The following is a 20,261-nucleotide window of genomic DNA, read 5'->3' on the forward strand; positions in this document are numbered from 1 at the left end:
GATTAATTGTATAAGATATTTTACAAATAGTTTGTAAAACTACAGCTCAGATGCACAAACAGGTGCAAAAACAACACTGTTTGTTTAGAGAATAAGAACAGCTATGATGTGGAGAATGAATAATATTATAATCTTGGAAGCAACAGAAATTCTCCACATTTAAGGTAAAATAAGCCTTTGAGAGAAATGAATTGCGATCAGTATTTTTAGGTCATATAGCCAAATAATCCTTCTCTGCCTTTGCAGGTTACATCAAGTCAAATACATTATTTCAGAAAATCTGACATACCTTCAATTCCTTCTCCTGGACAAGCTTATGGATATGAAGAAAACAGTGAGGGAATTCTCTGCAAACAGCCACCACCACACAAAGATATACAGCCTACTCCCGCTTTCAACAAAGCAAGTATAACTAATGCCTGCTATCTTTGTGAATTAATTTAATAATCTTTTAAAACTCTTTATTTTATTTCCATGTGTTTATCTGCCTATTTATTTATTTTTTGATACTGCCATTAATCAAAAACCTATGATTGGGCTGTCAAGGGAAAGGCCTGTCATTAATAGATTTTAAAGGATTGAATTCAGCTTGAGATAAACAATCTGTAAGCACAATGTCTAAGCATCTCTTGCATATATAAAAGTAAATGTTTTTTTTTTTTGTTCTTTATTTCGCCTAATAAAATTTTATTGTATTAGGAATTTGTTAGTTTTTGCATACCCCTTAGAGATTGTACAGCACCCCTGGAGCAATTGAAGGTTAAGGGCCTTGCTCAAGGGCCCAGCAGAGTAGGATATCTTTTGGCAGTGACGGGGATTCGAACTGGCAACCTTCGGGACACCAGCGCAAAACCTTAGCCTCAAACCACCACTCCGCCCCACATTGTGCAAAGTTCAGCTAGAACATGGAAACGTGCAACATATTATACAGAATGCATCACAGTCACTATCACTTTTTAGCGGTGACTGAGAAAAACTTTTAATCTTATGTTTTCCTGCAGAATGGAGAGGAAAACGTTTATGATGTAAACCATGCCAATAGTGTCCAATGATTTACAAAAAATATCTCTTTTGGGTGGAGTATTCCTTTAACACTAGAATTACGAGAGCCTACGAAAAAACTCGTAAATCTGTCCTACCTTAAATCGCTTCTTAAAATCGTTCACAGCTCTCCACCAGCGTCTTTTGTCATCTAAATGTGCTGATAAAAATCAGGCTGCAAGCAGCCGGCTATTCCATCCCCCCACCGACTTAGAACGTGCACAAACTTCTCCCAGCTCATGCCTTGATTCACCACAACAGTGCCCTATGAATGACACACACACTGTTGGCTAACTTTTAGCACCTAAAAGTAAAAGAACCACACAAATACTTTAGGTATAACACAACTTGTCACTCTCTCAGCACATCAAGAGACTTATTTACTATCGGCACGGACAACATGCGATGTTTTAAATAGACCTCAGACCTAAATATTACTTTTGGTCTCCAAGATAATATTAAAACACACAAAGACTCAGTATCCTTGACTATAGGCCATTTATTAGCCAAGAACACCTTCTTCTCGCATTGCCCCTAACTTTCGAGCGGCGCCCTCGCTCTCAGCCTTAAAACCCCGCAGCGTAGAGCTAAATGGCAAAATCTCTAGCTGCTTCAGGTGCTCTTAGAAATCTACCTCAATCACTCTAGATATTAAGACAAAGCATAGAAAGATGAAAACAAGTTACTTTTTATTAAAGAACAAATAATAAGTAATAGAAAATAAGTTCGATAGTAAAGTATGGATAAAATAGTCTTTAAAAAAGCTTACTGAAAGGAATCAGTGATGTCAAGGATGAAAGTCCCAGGCGGCGGTTGATTTAGCAAACGATGTCCATGAGAATGCTGTTAAGTGACGATCGGATGAAAACTGGTTACACGTGTCTTTGTTGTATTTTCTGACGTGGCTCTTCCGTCATCACTGTTTCTCTTCTTCTTCTGCTTCTGACGTTGCTTAAAAATGAGGCATATTTATTATAAAGTTTCATGCCGTGGTTTCACAGCATATGAATGTTCCATGCACCTGATTGGCTGGCTGTCAATATGATGGATGAATTTTGCTCCCCAGGTAATAAAGTTCTTTGAGATTGCCTCAGTTCTTCCTTTCTCAGGCTGTAAACCCCATTGATGTCCCAAATGTCCATCCGTAAAGTAATCAAGAAACTGAGGTATCAGGTCATGCTTCCTTTCTCAGGCTATAAACCCCATTGATGTCCCAGATGTCCATCTGTAAAGTAATCAATAACAGTGGAGGTATACAAATTAGGATATGTCTTTTTATTATAATTCCTCCTACCTGTACATCTGAATTCATCTTGTTGGGTTTGAGCAAAATATAATACAGAATAAAATGTAGATTTTATACACCATAACAGACGATTTACGAGTTTTTTTGTAGGCTCTGGTAATTGTAGTGTTAAATAAAATATCTGAAGAAAAATAACCAATTAATGTCAATAAATGCATGTTTTCAATAAAATCACAAAAAATATACAACTTTCCTCTATTTAGGCTGAATCCTATGCAACTCAGAAATACAAAGGGATACATTTTGGAAGACTAACTGCACAACGAAGTTATATAAATATAAAAGAAGGTCCAGGACCAGGTCAATATGATCTAAGAAAGTGAGTATTTTGTCTGCATCTGTTTGCTCAGATTTTCATTATCTGCTGTGTATAGGAGACAGACAAAGGGATGAAGTGTATAAAATGTATTCAGTGTGCTGGGAGATTTCACTTTTTTATTTTACAGCATTGAATCTAAGTAAATTTGGCTTTTTTTTTATATTGATCAACTGAAAAAGAGACTTTAATGTCAAAGTAAAAACAGATCTCTGCAAAGAGGTCTATATTAATTACAAATATAAATCACAAAATATCTGATTGTATAAGTATTAAATCAAAGTAAGTTTGATTGCATAAGTATGCAATGCAGTCAAACACACACACACCTACACACACACTCACAGCCCAAATCAGCAGGGGCCTCATGTGTAAATGGTGCGTACGCACAAAAATGTTGGGTACGAATGTTTCCACGCTCAAATTGCGATGTATAAAACCTAAACTTTGCGTAAAGCGACGCACATTTTCACGGTAGCTCCAACCCTGGTGTATGCAAGTTCTCATCTCGGTTTTGCAAACTGGTGTCACCCAGCATCAAAGCAGTACTACTGTTCCTGTGTGGTTACCCATTCTTTTTTAGATCCACATCCCTGATGCGACTTGATCATATGCATTGAAACTAACTGCATATTGTTTATTAGTTTAAGGCATCTGATTGTAATTAACCTGTAACAATATAATGGTCCAGGGAATGGCAAAACTATTCCAAATACCATAGCTGCTTTAGCGTTGTTACTCTCACTGCATGTTGATTTTCTCCTTTCAGCTGCTCCCGTTAGGGGTTGCCACAGTGGATCATTTTTTCCATATTACTCTAACTGCACCACTCGGAGTATTAATATCACTGCATCTGAGTGCAGAATCACCGAACTACAACAGCTGATCGGAAAAAGAATTATCAGTATACAGCATCTAGCACACGCTGCCTATTTGAACTGCTCTAAAATGGGAAACGTTTCAGAGTCTTTCCTGTATTGACCTCGCTGTTCAGAAACAGTTTCATCCCAAGAACTATACACGAATCAATCAGCCCATCAAGTGCTCTTTGTGGAACTGTTTGTACTTATAACAATCACCTACCTGTAAACTTGTATACAGTTATAATATTGCACAACCTGAGGCACTTTATAAAGCACGTATTTACGTATGATGAAGATATCATTTTTAAGATGAAATGCAGCAAAATATGTTTATTATATTACACAGATAAAACTTTAACTTAATTTAAATAATCTATATTGTTAATAATTAAACATGTGAGGACACAGTGTCGCAGTGCTAGCAGGAGCTGGTGCTCCGTTCAAGGATTGTTTCTGCCTCGTGCTGTATTCTTCCTCGGGCTGGCGCAACACTGGGAGGATAGAATAATTAAACATGTACTACGAAGATATTTCAATGTTCCTTAAAAGTTTTGAAGAATCTGTGTTCTAAGCTTACAGATGAGTTAACGTCTATTACAGAGCTTATTGTGTGGCGATTGGGTATTTGGAGAAAGAGAAGTAAGGACAGGAATTGGGGGTTAGTACATTTGAAAGAGACAGTACTGCTGCAATAAAGTATTTATTAGAAGGTCACGCACGGCGCAGCAAGCATCTTGCGTGAGACATGAACAATCACTGCGCCACTGTGTTCATGTTTAATAACATGCTTTAAGTCCTATCATCATGAAAATGATATCACATATAGATCTCAGTATTTTAATTATTCAGAGAGCTATAATATTTTGAATGTAATTGGTTTTGTGTCATGTCGGAGGAAGAGAAAGTCCATTTGAGAAGCACGTAGTGCACATAAAGCACCTAAAAGATCAAATACAAAGCAAAGCTTTTAACGTGCTACTTTAGTTACAATGGGATTTGAGAAACTAGTAAATTAAATGATTTTAAGATGAATTTTATGATGTCCTACTTTAATGACAAAATAAACTACGTGATTAAAGTGGAAATTTTGAGATTAAAGTTGACATTTCGTGCTTTTTTTCCCCACTGTGTGCCTAATTTTTTTTCTCTATTCCCTAATAAGCTTTCATATGACACTTGGACAGTGGGCTACGACTCACCTTTTCACGGCGACTTTGATATCTGACAACTTTTTATTTCGGGCACTGTGCGACTTTGTCAACTTGAGCTTTCGAGTTTCTCTGACACTCTATGTCACTCGATCAACTTCCTTTTGTTGTTTATACCACTCTTTAAACCAAAAAATAGTATGTTTTTCCTTGTCTCCACTTGGTATTCACTGAAATTCCTCTGTTCCCCCCCCGTGCTTTTGCCATTGTCTTTTCACAGAATGCTGAGCTTAATTGGCTATTTATACTGATTTGCATCTAGATTTATGCATTTATGCATGCACATTTCTGCTTTTGTCCGTATGCCATGTTATAGTGTGAATTCTACACACGGCATTAAGCATGAGGCCCCAGGACCAGATAATATTTATTCTCGAGTGCTCATAAGCATTATTGAGTACATACATAAACCCTTGACACATATTTTTTAGGAAGTCACTGCATAATGGGGAAATGCCGATCGATGGAAAATGGCAAATATTATCCCATTATATACAAAGGGTGATTGGGCAGATCTGTAGAAGTAGAATTTAAACCCTGGTTTGATATGCACCTAGCATGTATTATAGGTGTGCTATTAAAAGGAAACCAGCTTCATTTACTTGCTGGGTTTGTACTGAGTCTCTTATTCTTCTGAGCTTATGTGGTTAAAGGCAGACAATGTTATTTTAATATTCAGTGTGATAAAGCTTTAAGTTAGTAAGAAAAGGCATTTTAGGTAAGTTTATAGCAAAAAAAAATAAAATAAAACAAGTCTTGGTATGAGAAAAAATGTAATCTTTTAAAGAGTGCTGGCTGCTCTATTGTTATGCTAAGGCTGTTTCCTGTTGGCATAGCCAAACTAAAAAAGAATAGATTTACTTAACAGTCAGCATGGATCCAGATGTGTTGATCTTGTTTTATGTACATGCTGGAATTCTATGAGGAAGAAATAAAAGTATACAATCAAAGTGGTGCATACAATATTATTTATCTTGACTTTCAGAAAGCATGAAAGGTTGGGCAACAAATTAAAAGAAGTGGGAGTTCAGGGTGTGATGTGTAGATAGGAGCAAAATTGTCTCAGACACTGAAAGCAGAGGGTTATGGTGCAAGGAACCTTGGGTGATGTTAAGAATGGTGTCTCTCATGAGTCAGTGCTAGGGCCACTGCTATTATTGATCTATGTAAATGATTTGGATAGAAATAAAAATAAGCTGGTTAAGTTTGCAGATGGTAGGTGGATTGGTAGGCAATCTATTGTGATGGGTGTCTAAGTCACACTTACAGGGAATCTAACCTAAACACAGTTAAAATATCTGACTATTATTAAGAGTCATTGAACTCTTGAAATGTAAAGATAATAGCACACAGGTTTCTTTAAATTGGGTGGTGAGTCAACACACAATGAAAGACACATCAGCAATTTCAAGAAAAGCAACAGCAACTTTTAGTACACCAGATAATCCATCAAGAAGATAAAAGTATCTCAGGAATGAAACCTTTTAAAAAGAAAGCATACTTAAGAAAACTTTAAAGTGGAGGATACATCCTTTGGTGGTGTGAAGTCCAAGTTGCATGCAGTGTTACCACAATGACTAGTCTTCTAACTGGCCCACTAAAACACTCTAATTGACTAATGTTAGTTTCCCAAAAGAAGTCTTGCTAACTTAATGAATCCTTGACAGTGTCTCTTCCTAATGGATTGAGTGTTTTCTTTCACTTCTGGGTACCTCGTGTTGCCACAATGACCTAGGCACACCTCACTTTTCATCTGCCAGCTTTGTTTGACATTTCTTTGGGGAAACTGTCTCTTCCTCCCTGGAGATAGGTGTTACCAACCATGTGACTCATGTTTTGTCAGCCATGTATCCTCGTCTGCCTGTAAGTTCCTGCGCTCTGAACAAGTGACTGTGTTCTCGGTGGGCTGTCTCTCTGCACCATCCACTGTCCAGATTCAGTCTGTGCCTAGTTTAACATAATGATCAATTAAACAGTGGTACATACAAATTTCCTTGGTTAGTGTAAATGCATTTTCATTGGCTAAACAATAGTATTGTGGTCAGCTATAAGGAATTACATATACCATATGCTGATTAGAAACTAATATACTTAGAACTTGTTAATTTTCAAAGGAAGCAGAAAGTCCTGTATCACAGTATTGTATATTGATCAGATACCAATCAAAGCAGTCTGATCTTCAAAGCAGGTAATGTTTTTTCAAGTCAGGTAAATATCTGCATCTTGTACACAACCATCACAATAACCTGTAACAGAATTATTCAATTTGCATTTTTACTTTTCATCCTGGTCTCAAGAAAGGGTGCCTATTGCCTCTTTATCTATTGGCTTTTACATATATTATTACCTGTTGTTTTGCCTAAGAGAAAAAGAAAACCACTCATTGTAAAAAAAATTTCACCTTTGACACTTTAATCCATTGAATAATTACAGAGGGACTTGAACAGCATACAGACTTGGGCTCTTTTAATTCAGATGAAACATAATGCAAATAAATGTAAACTATTACTTGTAGGAAGTAAAAATGTGATGTTTGAGTACACAATGGGAGGTCTGAAAATTGAAAGAACACCTTATGAGAAACATTTATAGTCGACTCCTCACTATTAACTTCCAGACTGTGTTCAGAAGCCGATAAGAAGGCTAACAGAATGTTAGGTTATATAGCATGATGTGTAGAGTACAAGTCAAAGGATGTTATGCTCAAGCTTTATAATTAATGCACTGGTTAGACCTCATCTGAAGTACTGTGTACAGTTTTCCTGTCTCCAGGCTACAAAAAAGACGTAGAACTGCTGGAAAATGTCCAGAGAAGAGCGACTAGGCTGATTCTAGAGCTTCAGGAGATGAATTATGAGGAACGATTAAAAGAGTCTTTACAGTTTAAAGAAAAAGAAGGTCAAGAGGAGACATGATTGAAGTGCTTACAATTATGAAGAGAATTAGTACAGTGGATCCAGGCTGTTACTTTAAAATGAGTTCATCAAAAACATGGGAAACAGTTGGAAACTTGTTAAAGGTAAAAAAAACCCTTAAGCCCTTAGCCCCAATGAACATGGAATAAGTTTCCAAGTAGTGTAGTGCACATTAAAACTATGTGTTCCTCAATACTAGACTTACTTTGGAAGAATTAAGCAAATAGGATTGGCAAACTTTGTTGGGCTGAATAGACTACTTTTATCTAGATTGTTTTAATGTTCTGATTAAAGTATGTCTTAGGTAGTCCTCTTAGGAGCTCATTGCAGTAATCTAGTTGACTAAAACAAAAGTGTGAATTTCTCAGCATCTTGCCATGTTGTAAGAGGTTTAACTTTTCCAATGTTCCTTAAATGATACTTTCAATATTAGTAATATGGTTAATGTGTGATTTAAAGTTTAGTTCAGAGTCCATGATTACACGTGAATTCTTTCCTTCTACCATAACTTTTAATGCTATGGAATCAAGTTTATTTATAAGAACTTAACTAGTTTTTTTTTGTTTCAAGAAAGTGTAGTAGCAATTAAATTATTAATTAAAGAAAAAAACTTACTCTACTAGGACATAACCAAAAGCCCTTCCATCTCTGTGCCCTATTATTACTTTATTTGGCTATCTTCTATATTACTTAGGCCCAATAAGCCACAATGTTATTTGTCCTGTATCACCAACAACAGCTACTAGTTTAAACTACATCTTTATCTGTACTAATAGATTTAGACATTCTGACCTAAGTCTCCCTACTCCCAAAACACTTGTTATATTCCATCCCATAAGTTTACTATTATTTCTCTAAATTAACACATTATCAGAATTACTGGATGCTATAAAGTCACTCCAAGGTGGAAAAGCAGCAGGCCCTGACGGCTACCCTGCAGAGTTTTACAAGAAATTCTCCGCTCAGCTAGCTCCCTCCTATTAGCAACATTTACAGAAGCCAGAGATAACCAATCTCTTCCACAAACCTTTCGCCAAGCACTAATCACTGTCTTCCCAAAACAAAATAAGGACTTATTACAATGTGCATCATACAGACCAATTTCACTTCTGAATAACGACGTTAAAATACTCTCTAAAATCATAGCTAGAAGGATGGAGAAAGTGCTCCCCTCAGTAATATCACAAGACCAAACTGGATTTATTAGGGGCCGACACTTATCTTCAAATCTTGACGCCTGTTTAATGTAATATACTCACCAACTAAATCAAACACCCCAGAAATATTATTATCATTGGATGCAGAAAAAGCATTCGACATGATTGAATGGAAATACCTTTTTACTATTTTGGAGAAGTTTTGGTTTGGCCCGAACATTTGTGCATGGATTAAATTACTGTATACTAACCCAGAAGCTTCAGTTTGCATCAATAACATTTGCTCAGACTACTTTAAACTAGAACGTGGCACAAGACAAGGATGCCCTTTGTCACCACTGCTGTTTGCAATTGCCATTGAACCACTGGCAATACATTGTCGAAATACTGATCAGATAAAGGGGATTAGCAGAGAAGGACTGGAACAGAAAATCTCATTATATGCAGATGACATGGTACTGTATATATCGGACCCAGAAAATTCTGTGCCTGCAGTCTTAGCAGCACTCACAGAATTTCAAAAGCTCTCTGGTCTCAGAATTAATCTGTGTACTCTTTCCGGTGAATTCGCAAGCATATAATATTAGATTAGACACCCTTCCTTTTATCATTGCAGAACAGTTTAAATACCTCGGGTAAACATCACAAGTAAACATAAAGCTCTTTATCAACAAAATTTCGTCGTCTGCATGGAAAAAATTAAACAAGACTTGCATAGATGGTCAACCCTTCATCTCACACTAGCTGGAAGAATTAACACTGTTAAGATGAATATTCTTCCTAAGCTCCTTTTTTTATTTCAAAACATACCAATATACATTAATAAATCATTCTTTAAGCAATTAGATTCAACAATAACCTCATTTATTTGGAATTCTAAACATCCACGCATCAAAAGAGCGACAAAAGGCAGAAGGCGGCATGGCTCTACCTAACTTCCAGTTTTATTACTGGGCGGTAAATTTACAGTCGATAAGAACCTGGACACAAATAGAAGAACATACACAGGCATGGACCGCAATAGAAGTAAAATCCTGCAGTACTTCTTTGTATTCCTTGCTTTGTGCTCCAATAAACACATGTTATCGGCAATACACTAATAACCCAATTGTGCTCCACTCACTTAGAATCTGGAACCAATGTAGAAAGCATTTTAAGACGGAGAAGCTTCTTTCTGTGGCACCCCTGCAAAAGAACCACCTCTTTCAACCCTCACAAACATATGCAGTTTTAATATCTGGAAAAAATTTGGAATTAACTTGCTTAGAGATCTTTATATAGACAACGTCTTTGCATCCTATGAACAATTACATTCCAAATTTAACATTCCAGCTACAAATTTCTTTCACTATCTTCAAATCAGGAACTTTGTTAAACAGAACCTTCCAGATTTTCCTCATCTTGCACCCTCATCCACGCTGGAAAGATTATTGCTCAATTTCAAGGAGTTAGACTCCATCTCTGCAATATATAAAATCCTTTTACAATCCCTCCCTTTCAAAGATCCAAGAGTACACTGGGAAAAAGATCTCTCAATTAATATATCAGAAAAGGAGTGGAAAGTAGCAATGCAGAGAATTCACTCGAGCTCCATATGCGCAAAGCATACAATTATACAACTTAAAATTATATATCGAGCACATCTGTCTCGACTAAAACTCTCAAAATGTTTCCAGGGCATGATCCAACCTGCGAACGTTGCAACCAAGCCCCAGCCTCACTAGGTCACATGTTCTGGGCCTGCTCCAAATTAACATTATTCTGGACAAAAATTTTAATTACCTCTCAGACAGTCTTGGACTCACAATCCCTCCTAACCCATTAACAGCTGTGTTTGGGGTTCTTCCAGAGGGGCTTAAAGTGGAGAAGGACAAACAAATTGTGATTGCATTTACTACACTGTTGGCACGCAGACTTATTCTGATAAACTGGAAGAACCCAAACTCTCCTCTTTTAAGTCAGTGGGAAACTGATGTGTTATATTATTTAAAATTGGAAAAATCAAATACTCAGTTAGAGGATCTGTGCAGACTTTTTTCAAAACATGGCAGGATCTAATCAGTAATATTTTGAAATGATTTTATAAAGCACAGAGAATTTGTTGATTTAGGTATTTTTAAAAGCCTTAAATTTTACACCGTTTGGCTTGCTCTCTCTCTCAAGGGTGGGGATCGATCTGTTCTTAGCATAATTCTTTTTTTTTTTGTAAAAACTTGATTGCTATGTATTGATTGTAATAAAATTAATAAAAATAAATAAATAAATAAATTAACACATTTCCCTTAAAGTTACACTTATACTGCTATTAAAATCATTAAGCAATAAGGTTTAAATTAGACAAACTTTAACTGATCAAAATACATACTAACATTTACCCTTAAAGGTAACTTATCCACTCATTCCACGTATCAATGAACCTATTAGTAAATATTTTAAATAAAATTTTTCTTACACATTACTTTTACACTAAGTGCTGACCATATCATTCGATCAAATTTCTAGATTATTCAATGATATTATCCCAATTGTTATACAGGTTAGACCTAAAACAAATTCATAATAACTGTGCATTATTTCCATTAATAAAACAATACTTACAAATATTCTTTTAATAATATTGGTTCTGAAAAAAGTTCATTTGCCTTGCTGTGTCTGCTGATAGGTAACTTTTACACTCACACCACCCACATAACTTCATGATTCAAATCCTCTTTGAAAGATGTTGCTGCAGAAAAATAGATATTAGGGCAAGGGTGGTGAACTCCAGGCCTAGAGTGCCGCAGTGGCTACAGTTTCATTCTAACCCTTTTCCTAATCAGTTACCAGTTTTCACTGCTAATTTACTTTTTCCCCATCACTTTAATAGCCCTGTTAGAAGAGTTCAGCCCTCTGAATTGATTCCTTTCTTCATCAAATGACAGCCAAGCAGAAATGAGATGTGAAACGAGCTAACAGATGACCAGCTAAACTTGGCTTTAAACTCAACCAATTTCAATCCAATCCCTTTCTTAATGAAAAGCCAATTCTTGCTGTTAATTAAACCCATTATTTAATTCCATGGTTTGTTGCTGCTGTCATTCTGCCATAGCACACAATTCGAAAACAGTTGTTTTTTTGTTCTTTCTAAGACAGGGGTGATGAACTCCAGGCCTAGAGTGCCACAGTGACTGCAGGTTTTCATTCTTACCATTTTCTTAATTAGTGACCAACAAGAAGCAAGCATAATTAAAGTGGAATGACAGTCTTGCACTTACAACTCTTGATCTGATGAATGGAGCTCTGGTCTGGATGCCATGCAGACTGCCCTTGATGGTCACCAGAACTGTTGGATTGTTAGCAGTAGGGAACTGTGATCACTTCAACTGGAAGTGGAATATGTTGCAACAAATGGAGATGGAGTCGTAAATTGGTTGTGTGGACGATTCTTCTTTTATTCATTATTTCCCGGACAGAGTAGGAGTCTCACACCAGATAAAATTAATCAGTAATATACACTTTATTGCACCTAGACTAGAGAAGCCCTCGTACAGGAAATTCTTTGCTCTTTTATAGCTTACAGAGTTGAGCAAAATGACATTATTATACCAAAAATAGAGGCGGCGGTACATATTTCTTACTGCTGACAAAATAAAAAAGAAGAAGTTACCTTATTTGGAGCTTTAAAAACAGGAACTATAATAAAAAACTGGTTAAAGGGCAGATTCTGAGACAAACAGGAACTATAATAACAGACTTGTGCTGGGCAGATTCCTTTGACCTGCTCACCCAGTACACTCTGTACCTCACACAAGGGTATACATAGAAATGTCACATACACATTTTGTAACTGCTACATGTCACAGGGACAAGCTGTATTTTTCCATTCCACACTCGACCCCTTTGAGCAGAAAAAGGAATCTGGCAGGTCAAACTTCGGAATCACTTTCAGGGGCCAGAAGAAAAACTTGTTCTTGACGTAGGAGGTAAGCTTTAGATAGAGCAGAACGGAACACACGAGCAATGAGACAGCGGACAAGAGGAAGTAAGCAGCAAGAAGGAGTAGAACAACTCCAACAGCAAGGGAGACAAAAATAGATCTGAACCATTGCCCCCAGGAGCCGAACATAGAGGTGAACCAAGAATGGAGAAGGAGGGAAAAGACAGAAGAGAGGGGAGCAGGAGGAATTCGAGAAATGGAAGGAGTATTAAAAAGGGAAAGTAAGCAAGGAAGAGAGTTGGAGGAGTTATGGGACAAAGGGAAGGGGGTGGTTGCGAGATGGGGACGAGCAGTGGCACACACATAACAGTCGGATTGATTGAGCTGACGAGCTGAATACAGGACCCATTGCAGCCAACGGTTCCGATCACCGTACCCAGTTTCAACCTCGAAGGTGGATTCTATGGAAAGAACGGACAGAGAGGAGAATGGAGAAGTAGTATTGGAAGAAGAAGAAGCGTTAACAGGAGAAGATAAAGAGGAAGAGGTGGGGAATTGGAGTACACCTCAATCTTGAACTTTCCCAACAGATCTGTACCAGAGACATAGGCACCAAGAATGTAGATGCCAGAATCATGTAAAGAAGCATTCTTAATAGTAACCACTAAAAGATTGCATAAAATAGGATTATTGCCTTTACAGGTTTCAGCATACGGGTGTCCTTTTATAATTGAAAAACGAGTCTTTAGACCATGTTAGTAGCTTGTCTAGGGTTATACCCCCAGTCCTGGTTTCCGGTGTTAGCGAACACGTCGCTCCATGAGCTACATTCTGGGACACAAACGTATTTTTGTGAGGAAGTCCAATCACGTGGAGAACCAGTACAGGACGCAACAGAACAAAAGTCCAGGGTAAAAGAATGAGTAGTACCCTGAAGAACGCAGAATCCTTGTGGTTCTCAGGTGCGAACAGGGATAGATAGAACAAAACGGAAAAGGATCAAAAGACAGAGGAATGGTGCCATCTTTTACAATGAGATGCGTGGATCCAGGCAGGTAGTCCTTCAACTTTCACAGCGTGAGGGGTTGACAGAAGAACTTGAACGGTCCTCGCCACCTGGGTTGGTGCCAGTGTTTCCTGCGGGTGTCACGAACCAGGATCCAGGTTCTTAATGGGATAGGCGAATCCTCAGAGGGAGGGGTGGATCTCCAGGCTTGCTTCACTTGTTCATGGACCTCCTTCAGAGAGGCTCGGAGACCTGAAAGACTAGAGAGAAGATCATTGTCCACAGTATGTAGGTTCACATTCTCTATAACCATACCAACTGGCATGGATCTACCGGTAAGAATCTCAAACGGCGATAGCCCCAATTGTCAGTGTGTCCGCCCTCGTAGCCCCATCAGGGCCAGTGGAAGGGCATCAGGCCAGGAAAGATTTGTCTGCTCACAAATTTTTGCTAATTTTGACTTCAAAGTGCCATTGCATCTTTCAACTATACCTCCACTCTGTGGGTGATACGTACAGTAGTGGTGAACATTAATTTGGAGCCATGTGGTTAGTTCATTTCCTTTATTAACGCTTTAGCCACAGTTTTGGCATCATTATGCTTAGAAGGGAATGCTTCTACCCATCGGGAGAACACATCGACAATTACTAAACAGTACCGATATCCCTTTGACGGCGTTAATTCGATGAAATCCATTTGGAGATGCTCAAATGGTCCCATTGGATTCGGGGTAACGGCGGACTTACCTGCGTGCCTTTTCCCACATTAAACCTTTGGCACAGCGCACATCTCTTACAGAATTGATCTGCATAACTAGAAAACCCTACTGCTTCCCAATGCTTCTCAACATCCTGAATCATAGCATCTCTTCCCGCATGGTCCAGTCCGTGGGCTATTTTCGCCATTCCTGGAAAGGAAGCTTTCGGAAGAAAAGGCTTATTAGTCTGACGGTGGGTCCAAACACCTTCAATCAAGGAGCCTTCCTTGGACCATTTCTTCTTCTCAAGATCCGTTGCTGAGCTCTGTAAAGAAATCATCTGGTTATCTAGAACCGACTCCGAACTCTGTTGGAAAAGAGAAACTGGAACATTATTATGAGCAGCTCTTTTAGCAAAGTAATCAGCCAATTCATTTCCTTTACTAACAGGATCCTGTTTGCCAGTGTGTGCCTGGCACTTTACAATAGCCAATTTAGATGGTTTAGTTATGGCATCCAACAGAGATTCAATTAACTTCTGATGTTGAATGGGCTTGCCAGTACTGGTCTTAAAACCCCTTAATTTCCATAATGCCCCGTGATCATGGCAGACTCCAAAAGCATAGCGAGAGTCTGTGTAAATAGTTATGTCTTTTCCTTCTGACAGCTGACATGCTCAAGTTAGGGCTATTAGTTCAGCTGCTTGTGCACTGAGGCTAGAGGTAATTCGGTTAGCTTCCAGTAGGTGGTCCCCTTGGACCACAGCATAACTGGTCGACGGAGCTCCATTTTCTAATCTTAACGAACAGTCATCTACAAATATGATTTCACCTGTTTCTAATGGAGTTTCCTGCAAATCAAATCGCGCTTAACTTCTCGAGCAATCACTTCCTGACAATCATGCGGTTCTCCCTCCTCACTAGTCGGGAGTAGAGTAGCGGATTGAGGGTAGAACACCTTTCAATTGTGACATTTGAGAGAGTGCAAAGAACGTTCTGATAATGGATGGCTCTTGCTGTGGTTAGATGAGAAGTTTTTGCTTGTACTAAAATGGAATGAACTGCATGCGGAACTTTAACTGTCAGTGGACTCATGAGTACTATATCGGTGCTAGCTAAGACTGCTTCTGTGGCAGCAGCAACTGCTCTTAGACAGGGAGAAAGAGCAGCTGCAACTGGGTCTAATTTTTCGAAAAATATGCAACAGGCCTTTGTTTGTCTCCATGTATTTGAGTCAACACGGCATTCATATATCCCCCCTTTTCATCCACAAACAATGTGAATGGACGAGAATAATCAGGTAAACCGAGGCGGGGCAGAAAGGAGGGCAGTCTTTAGGTCAGAAAATGCGGTCTCAGCATCAGGAGTCCAGGGAACGTGGCCAGATAAGGGAAGGCCGGGAGTGTTGGCCAGATCTTGCAGTGGCTGAGCACGTGCCGAAAATTAAGGATCCATTGTCGACAATATCCAAGAATGCCTAGGACAGACATAACCTGTTGTTTAGTGACCGGTCTAGGAAGATTCTGAATGGTTGTAATGCGACTAGTGGAGAGAGCTCTTGTGCCATTAGTAATGTCATGACCTACATATTTAACAGTTGTTTGTACCAATTGTAATTTAGCTTTGGACACTTTATGGCCATTTTCAGCCAAGAAAAGTAATTTCATTGTGTCCGTTTCACATGATTCCTGCGAATCACTGCAGAGCATGATATCATCAACATATTGAATTAATGTGGAACCACGGTCTGGCCAAAACCCTCAAGATTTTGAGCAAGCGCTTGTCCATACACACAAGGAGACTCAGTGTAGCCCTGAGGCATAACAGTCCAAGTCCAACGGCGGTTTTGAAAAGTAAAAGCACGGAAGGAGGATTTTGGGTAGATCACCAGAGGTTCACAATGGGCTATTCTGCCAAAATCGTTTTTATCCTGAGACCATAGGCAGGATGGGATATCTGCGAGCCAAGGCAATGGAGGAAATGTAACTTGTAAGGGAAAAACAGAACATGACGGGAAGGTGTGCAGAGACTACGATTGACTAAAAAATCAGTTTGGAGAACAACCTTTGTAATTAAATGGTCAGAGGTGTCGAAGACACCAGGGGCAACATATTGCCAATCTGTCCGGTCAAGACAGTGTTGAACCCAAGGTCCAATTTGCACCCACTGGGTGTCATGCGATTTGGCAAGAGAAATATGAGGGACAGAGTCACCCAAATAGTAAATTTGCTGGGAAGGGGTGAGATGGACAGATGTAGCAGCTTTGGTGGAGGACAGGAATAAACAGGGAACAAGTATAATTTGCGGTGTGGGAGCTGAGGAAAGAAAAGATTCCAACCAAGGGGTATCAACTTCAGCAGGGAAGTATTGGGCAGTACAGTGAAGGGTGTCAGGGACCTGGAGATGGGGAAACAAGCAGGAAGGGAATGAACTAAGGGCTTTTAATAAAATGGTGTGTGGGGAAATGGAAAGAGTCCAAGCTGCAAAGGAAGGTGTTGGGTGAGAGGATTGAAAAAGAATCATAGGGGTGGAACAGTTAAAGCCTTTGGGGGTCATAGTAATCGATAGGGAAAGTTTAGTCATGAGGTCACGTCCCAAGAGGTTAACAGGGCAAAGTGAATTAAGGAGGAAACGGTGTAGTATGGATGGACCAGAAGGAGAATTTTGGACAGGGAGTGGGAGTGAAACTTTAAGGCAATGTGGTTGTCCAGAGGCTGTCAGAACAGTAATTGTGTCATCCGAGGCAGGGACCTTAGCCAGAGAAAGAGTAGAGCGTGTAGCGCCAGTGTCAACTAGAAAAATAGTCTTTTGTCCATTAACATGCAGAGATAAAAGAGGATCATCCTCAGGATCCACAGTCAAGAAGGGAAACATGGAGTGGCTAGAGGTTCCTGAAAATTCCTAGGGCCAGCCTTGGTTTTCGGGAAACCGGTGTAAATTCATCTCCGGGGTAGTCAAAAGAGGCTTAATCTGACGATTTGGACAGTCTCTTTTATAATGGCCTGGCTGACCACAATTATAGCAATAGTAAGGAGTGGGGAGCTGTTGTTGTTGAGAAGGGTCTTGCAAAGAGGTAAAACCACCTCGACCCCGGCCGCGTCCTCTTCCTCGGGAGCCTCCCCGGGCACCGCGTGGACCGGTGAAGCCTCCTCGTCCACCAGTGTAGTAATTTAGTTGCGCAGCCACCAACTTAGCTTGGGTCTGTTCTTGCTTGTGCAATGTCTGCCTTTCAGCATGTTCAGCATGTCGCTTAACCTCTTCAAAGGCAGCCGATTCCCAGCCAATGCATGAGATACGGACTTTAGATTGGATGTCTGAACGGAGACCGGAGACAAAAGGAGGCACGGCTGCACGACGTTGGTCCTCAGCCCGCTCTATGCCCGAATAGGTAGCCATCAAATCTTGAATTCTAAGCCCCCACTCATCCACAGTCTCATCTTTTCTGTTTTGCAGCAGAAATCAAAGCCCAGTCAGTGCCCTTTTTATACTTGTCATCTAAATTCGCTTTCAGTAGACGCCACTGAGTTTGAAAATCTGCATCTCCATTCTGACCATCTCCTCGATGGAAGGTCTCACGCCAAGTCCACGGTTGTCCATTATTATCAGTGCCATGATTAACAGAAGCCCAAGTTGGACCCAATTTACGACGAAGGACCTGTGTCCATTCAGCAGCGTTTGGTTTATACATGCTGTCCAACTGTTCTAATTGTTCAATAAATTTCAGTCCCCCCTCCTTTTTAGGGTCAACTAAGGAGCTGACCACCTCTTTTAGCTCACTTAAGTCCCAAATATGGGAAATGGAAATTGTCAAGGGATTCTGGTCACCAGTAGGTTGATTGGGATTATGCCGGGGATTAGGGATCTGCATTAATGGGAAAGAAGTAGATGGAGGGAACTCGGGGTCAGGGGCAGTGGGGGAAAGTGGAACAGAGGATTTAAACACATGGGGTCGGTCATCGTGTAAGGGATTGAAAGGTGCCTGTGTCTTAGCCTGTCTTCGGGTGGTAACTCCCTTGTGTCCGATAAGGGGCTCGGGTTTTATTTTTAGTGGTTCTCCCTCTACCTCCTCTTCCCCTTCTGAACCTCCTGGAGAATCATAGGGTGGAGGTTCGGGAGCCTGAGTCCCAGAACCATAGAATATAGGGTATAGACGTTTCTTTTCTTTTTAGAATGGGTGTCAGGTGGTTGGGCTGTTTGTAAAACTAAAAGCAATTCATCTTTTTCTTTTCTGGCCTTAACTTCATTGGCTCTCAGAACCTCATTCTGTCTAGTGATCGCCTCTAAATTTCGATCTTTTATAACCAATTCCCATCTATCAAACATATCCATGCGATACGGACCTCCCTTGCAACAACCAATATTTTCCTTATTTCCTGAATCTCACTCGTATCACCGGTGCCTTCTAATGGCCAACGCCCACCGCTCTGTTTATTCCACTTCTTACATGCCTTTTAAAATCTAAGCCTGTCTTTTCTCAATTAGTTTCCTAGGTGACCCATTTTTCCGACGTCTGTTGATCCTCCGAAAACAGTCCTTCCAGTATAAACTTAGACCCATCAGACCCCTGCTTAACTTTTTTACTACTAGCGGAACCCATTTTCTTTTATTGTCCTAGTTTCTTCCCCTGAAACTATACCTTTTATTTTCTAGTTTCTTTTCCTGAAACTATATTCAGTGTACACTGTTGCTTTCCTACTCGATTTCCTTTTCTCTTAAATTCTCTTAAACTGTTAACCGTCTTTGTCCGTGACTGACCTTTGACGGGCAATGGGCTCTTTTCCTTAGGTGTGCCACGCACCTTGTAACCGTCCCAATGCCTATCCCACTAATATCCCAGTTCGGACTCCTACATCCTTTCCCAACAGTTAATTAAAAACCTCGAGTAGATAATTAATATCCTGGGCGCTAGTGTCAGTTTAAAAAACTGTCAGTTACTTATCACTCTTATCATACCCACCACCAAGGAAACCCCCGACGGTACTTACCCTAGTCTAGGCATTTAGTCTGGTGCGCAACGCAGAGTACTCCACTCGGAGTCAGGAGGAGACCGGGGACTTCTCACTCAGAAGCCGTCCTAGGACAGGACAGTCCTAACTTTTATCGGAGCTGTTTACTCTGCTGCCGGTGCACACAGTAGCGGCAGTCTGCTTCAAAGAAGACAGATCCATAAGGCGGGTACCGATCAAGGAGTCAGCCGATCGTCTCCTGCCCCGCGTTCGGGCGCCAAAAAACTGTGGACGATTCTTCTTTTATTCATTATTTCCCGGACAGAGTAGGAGTCTCACACCAGATAAAATTAATCAGTAATATACACTTTATTGCACCTAGACTAGAGAAGCCCTCGTACAGGAAATTCTTTGCTCTTTTATAGCTTACAGAGTTGAGCAAAATGACATTATTATACCAAAAATAGAGGCGGCGGTACATATTTCTTACTGCTGACAAAATAAAAAAGAAGAAGTTACCTTATTTGGAGCTTTAAAAACAGGAACTATAATAAAAAACTGGTTAAAGGGCAGATTCTGAGACAAACAGGAACTATAATAACAGACTTGTGCTGGGCAGATTCCTTTGACCTGCTCACCCAGTACACTCTGTACCTCACACAAGGGTATACATAGAAATGTCACATACACATTTTGTAACTGCTACATGTCACAGGGACAAGCTGTATTTTTCCATTCCACAGTTGACGGCCTGATCTGTGCCTTGATCCCCCTCTGGCAAGGCTGGTTTCCCCTTGGAGTCAGATTTGTTTGTCTGCAGACCCTTGCCACAGCTCAATCTCCTGTTTTAAATTCCAGTGTTATCATAAAATGTGCTAGGAAAAGCAGCTT

The 20,261-nt window shown here is 39.8% G+C and overlaps 1 protein-coding gene across 1 annotated transcript in view; it reads left to right on the forward strand.

The window, feature by feature from the left end:
- The first annotated feature begins 251 nt into the window (after positions 1-251).
- Positions 252-20,261, forward strand: part of stpg2 (sperm-tail PG-rich repeat containing 2) — a 131,454-nt gene continuing 111,444 nt past the window's right edge. The window contains exons 1-2 of the mRNA XM_039751114.1: positions 252-402; positions 2,551-2,666. The gene's annotated coding sequence lies outside the window, so the exon portion shown is untranslated. The remainder of the gene's footprint in view (positions 403-2,550; positions 2,667-20,261) is intronic.

The sequence above is a fragment of the Polypterus senegalus genome, chromosome 4, assembly GCF_016835505.1.
Source record: "Polypterus senegalus isolate Bchr_013 chromosome 4, ASM1683550v1, whole genome shotgun sequence".
NCBI lineage: Eukaryota > Metazoa > Chordata > Cladistia > Polypteriformes > Polypteridae > Polypterus > Polypterus senegalus.